Source organism: Hesperophylax consimilis, chromosome 8, assembly GCF_061612785.1.
Source record: "Hesperophylax consimilis isolate HC1 chromosome 8, BYU_Hcon_1.0, whole genome shotgun sequence".
In the NCBI taxonomy this organism is placed as follows: Eukaryota; Metazoa; Arthropoda; class Insecta; order Trichoptera; family Limnephilidae; genus Hesperophylax; species Hesperophylax consimilis.
The window spans coordinates 15,812,316-15,817,944 of NC_142843.1; positions in this window are offsets into that span (position 1 = coordinate 15,812,316).

The window sequence follows — 5,629 nt, forward strand, 5'->3', positions numbered from 1 at the left end:
TTTTGTGATAATCTACTGTTACCAGCTCTGTACCGTTTATGTTAAGTATGTTATGTTTATGTTATGTTATGCTTATGTTATGTTATATTATATTTATGTTATGTTATGTTATGTTGTTTAATCAATGTTGTTTTGTCAATCATGTCAATTTTATCCTGTAATTTGTTGTATTTATTAATAAGAAAAATGTTGTAATGTATGGCCAAGATCACTCTTAATGGGTGAAAGCCAAAATAAAGAATAAAAAAAAAATAGATCTAGTTTATTTTTATTTTTTTTAATGGCTTCCCACCCCAAAGGCGCTTAGGTAATGGCTTCGCACCCCAAAGGTAGACATGAACCCAAAAGGCCCATTTGGGTTCCCAAAGGAACAGGACGGAGCCATTCGAGAACAATTTGAAGCCGTGGGGTGAGGGAGTAGATGTACGAAAATTGTTAAAACCTGCTTAAATATTTTAATGACATATCCTATTCCCTGTCTCATCAAATACCCTGAAAAGATACAAGCTGTTATGATTTCATTAACGATACAAAAATAAAATTAAAATAATTCAATGCATACCACTTTACGTACAAATCATTTAAAAAGCTTGTCATATAAAATGGCTGCCAGGCAATTTCCCATAAACCCAAAAAGCCCTGGACGGAGCTATTCGAGAACAACTTGAAGCCGCGGGGTAAGGAGAAAGATGTATGAAAAATGACAACACCTACTTAATTTTTTTAAAATCATAAGTTGTTATAACTGCATTAACAACACACAATTATAAATATAATTTAAGTTTAATATGCACCACTTTTCATTCAAATCATTCCAAAATTGGTCATATCAGACAACAAACAACAAAGATAAGAAACAATATATCAAATTCGATTGAAAATAATCTGGGTGTACCGCAAGGATCTGTATTGGGTCCGATATTGTTTATACTCTACATAAATGATATGGTAAAAATATTAAAACATTGCAAAATAAGACTGTTTGCAGACGACGCACTAATTTATATTGCAGAAGATAATTATGAGAAAGCAATCAAAAAGATAAATAGTGACTTAGAAACATTGTCAAAATGGCTCAAACTAAATAAATTAAAACTAAATGTAAATATGACAAAATACATGCATATAGGCAGAACAAATACGCATGAGGAACCAAAGGTTTCTATAAATGGAGAAATCATAAAAAAAGTGGAAGAAATTAAATATCTAGGTGTTATTATAGACTCAAAATTGAACTTCTCAAAAAATGCAGACTATACAATTAAAAAAATTGCAAAAAAATATCATTTCTTGGTAGAATCAGAAACAAAGTAAATAAAGAAACATGCCAGATAATATACAATACAATTATATCACCACACTTTAATTACTGTTCAAGTATTCTTTTTCTCTGCAATAAAGAGAAAATGAAAAAAATGCAAATACTGCAAAATAAAGCAATGCGAATAATACTTAAGCGCAACATATACACACGGATAAGAGACATGTTAAAGGAGCTGAATATTTTGACGGTGAAGCAAACTGTGTATTTGAATGTACTTATTTTTATACATAAAATTAAATTAGGGATGATGTCTAAGGAACTGAAAAGAAAAATAAATTACAATAACGAGATACACGGACACGGGACGAGAAATTCTAAGCAAATTAGATTGCCAACAAGAATAAAAACAAGCACCCAAAAATCTCTGATGTACCAGGCCGTTCAACTCTATAACAAAATCCCGAAGGAAATTGCTGTGATAGAAAATATTAATAAGTTAACTAACTAACGGACGGACCGCCAAACAACTCGGTCTTGGCACACACTCTTTGCCTCATTCACATTCATACATCGTCTCATACATACTCTTCTATTGTTCTGACTCTTGACATGGCCGGACTCAAGTATCTGATTCACTTGGTCGTGCCATGTCTTCCTCGGTCGTCCCCGACTTCTGCTACCATTCACATTTGCATCGTATATTCTCCTTACACTCCTTTCTTCGCTCATTCGCTCTACATGCCCAAACCATCTAAGCGTCCCTTTCTTGATCTTACTCATTACGCTTACATCAGCCTTGCACTCTTTGCGGATATCCACATTCCTCACACGATCATACATAGTTTTACCACACATACGCCTCAGGGATCTCATTTCAACAGCATTCAATCTACTTTCATCCTTTCTTTGCCAGTTCCATGCCTCACTTCCATACATCAGGGTAGGTACCAGCACTCCATTGTGGACTGCTAACTTCGCTTCTTTGGACAATTTTTTGTTAGCGCCAACTGCGTTCAGTCCTCCATTAATGGAGTTACCTGCATTTACTCTTCTTTCAATATCTCTGTCAGCCTTCCCATCTCTCGTAAACATGCTTCCTAAATACACAAATTCATCCACCTGCTCCAAGTATTCCTCATTCACAACTATATTGCACACTGTTTTCGTACTTTCTCTTTCAAACACCATTACTTTAGACTTACTTACATTCATCATTAACTCATTCTTCACGCATACTTCGTTCATCCTAGACACGAGAGACTGCAGATCATCCATACTATTAGCAATCAGCACCGCATCATCAGCATACAACAGGCAACATACTTTCAGATTACTCAAATTCGCGCCCAATCCCACATTTTTCAATTCTTGCATACAATTATCCATGTATAGATTGAATAACCACGGTGACATTACGCAGCCTTGTTTAACACCTTTTGTGATATCAAACCACCCCGTAAAACCACCGTTCACCCTAACACATGCAACGCTTCCCTCATATAGAGACGCAATTGCCTGCGTCAGATTCGCATTCACTCCATACTTGGACAACACCTTCCATAGCTTTTTCCTGTCGACTCGGTCGTATGCTTTTTGTAGATCTACAAAGGCACAGAAAAGTTTCTGGTTTTTTGCCAGAAACTTCTCGGTGAGCATACGCAATGAGAAGATCTGGTCCATGCACCCCCTTCCACTCATAAAAGCACCTTGCACATCCCATATTTTATCCTTTGTTTCCTTTCTTACCCTTTCAATCAAAATTCTACCATACAGCTTGCCAACTGAACTTAGCAGGCTAATAGCCCTATGATTCCCACATTCCATACGTGACCCTTTACCTTTGTATAATGGCATGATCACTGCCCTTCTCCAATCTAAAGGCGTGTAACCTTCTTTTAAACATTGGTTAAAAAGATTGCACAACCATGTGAGAATTATACGGCTACCTCCTTTAAAATATTCAGCAGCAATATTGTCGAAACCGACAGCCTTACCATTCTTCATACACTTAATTGATCTTTCTATCTCATCCATGCTAATTTCGGTAACATTCAGTCCATCATCGTTCGTATCTGATTCGCCGCTAGAATCACTGTCACTCACTTCGCTTTCAAAGACTTCCTCGAAATACTTCATCCATCTCTCTTTTATTTTTTCCTCATTCGTCAACATTTTTCCATCTTTCGATTTTATTACTTTCATGCTTCCGGTTTCAGGGCCACACCGGGACCTTTTGACTTCCTTCCAAAACAGCTTAATGTTTTCTTGGAAATGGTTTGTCATTTTCATTCCTTCTTCCTCTTCTAGGCGTTTCTTTCGTTCTTTCACTCCAACTCTTACTTTTTTCTTACATTCCTTATATACTTCTTTCGCTCGATCCTTCTCTTCGCTGGAAGCACTGCCAGCCGCAATCAGACATAACCATGCTTTCTTCTTCTCTGAGACCAGTGCTTTAATATCATCATCCCACCATGCATCACCTTTCTTTCTACCTTGCGTACTTATTCCGCACACCTCTCTAGCAGATTCACAAAGACTCACTTTTATGTGGTTCCATGTTTCGTCTATGCTTAGACCATCCATTTTTTTCTCATTCAATCTCATCTCTGCACAATTCACATACTTACTTCTCTCATTATCGTTTTGTAGTTTTTCTATTTTGATAAATAAGTTCAAAAATGAATTAAGAAAATATGTCTATCTCAATTATTAATGTTTCCTTTTTTGTGACTTTATTGAAATATTTAAAGAAAGATTATGTTTGCCAAACAATGTACATGTTTATACGTTTATAAAACTATTAGCACACACGAAGATGTGAGCTAACTTAAGATTAATAAATAAATAAATATAAGATGACTGCCAGGCAATTTCTCCTTATCATAGATTGGCTTCAATGCCATTCATAGAAAATGCTCTATTCAGGTCATTTTAGATCCACACAATTTCCCCTCATCCTAGAACAATTTGAAGCCGTAGGGTGAGGAGAAAGATGTATAAAAAATGTCAAAACCTTCCTAATTAAAAAAAAATCATAAGCCTTTATAACTGCATTAACAACACACAAGTACAATAATAATCGTTTAATATACATCACTTTTGATTCAAATCATTCAAAAATTTGTCGTATAAGATGGCTGCCAGGCAATTTCCTATCGTCCTAGATTGGCTTCAATGCCATTCATACAAATTGCTCTGTCCAGGCCTTTTTAGATTCATACAATTTCCACTCATCCTTGATTGGCTTCAATGCCATTCATACAAAATGCTCTGCTCAGGTCATTTTAGATCCATAGAATTTCCCCTCATCCTAGATTAAATGACCTGTCAATAAAAATATTTTTAAATTAAATAAAATAAAAATATTTTCAAAGTTAACACAATAAATCTGACAAATATTAATTAAAATGCATTATTTTGCTTCTCCGTAGTAGAAACAGTTGTTCATCTCGTAAGGTGAGCCCAGTATCCTCCACAGCTGGACTCTCCTGTCCCATTGCCTTTGACCGCAGTCGGAAGAATATACCCTTCATTTGCTTTGTCCAGTTTCTTTATTCTCGAGCTCCCTACTAGCTTGTTGGTTCAATTGGGAGAAATTTCTACAGAATCACTTTTCCACCTCTGACCAAGCCCGATGGCCGACTGTCTAACTCTAAAGCTGAGTTATTAGGCAAAAGTTTTTCCTCCTTCATATAATCCGGGCCTCTTCGACACCCGCATTTAAATCCCTCCCTACAGCCTCTATCTTAACCCGCCTCACAATGCTGCCCAACCGGGTGGTGACATAGCTTCCCTACCTTTACGCCGTACAGTTAGGGATGCTCTTCTGAAATGTCACATTAAGAAATAAGTGTTTTTTTTTTAATAATTTATCATATAATCCGCTCTTACGCTCCTCTTGAAATTTATTCTTACAAATAGGTTTTTTATTAATGAAATAATTAAAAACATTTTTTTGTATAATTATATCAGCGTATGTTACCTAACCTAACCTGATATAATTATACACAACTCATCTAACCATCCATTTTCACGCCTTTTTTCTATACTTTATAATTAGTTTTAGCACAATTTATGTCCTGATGAAGAGAACATCGTTCTCGAAACATGTTGATTTAAAAAAAATCAAAAAGTGTTTTTAATTACTTAATTAATAAAATGGTGCCATAAAGTGAATTTGCAACATTTGAAGAAAAGGTTTTTTATTCTTCAAAACAAGGTAAAACTTTTTTTTCCTGAAACATTTCACGTTATTTTTATTTTTGGAATATGGCATCACCATGGATAAAACCATAGAATTAGAAAAATACACGTGGCTAGCGTGGTTTATGTGAGTGTTTTTATTTATGGGCATTGGGCATTTAT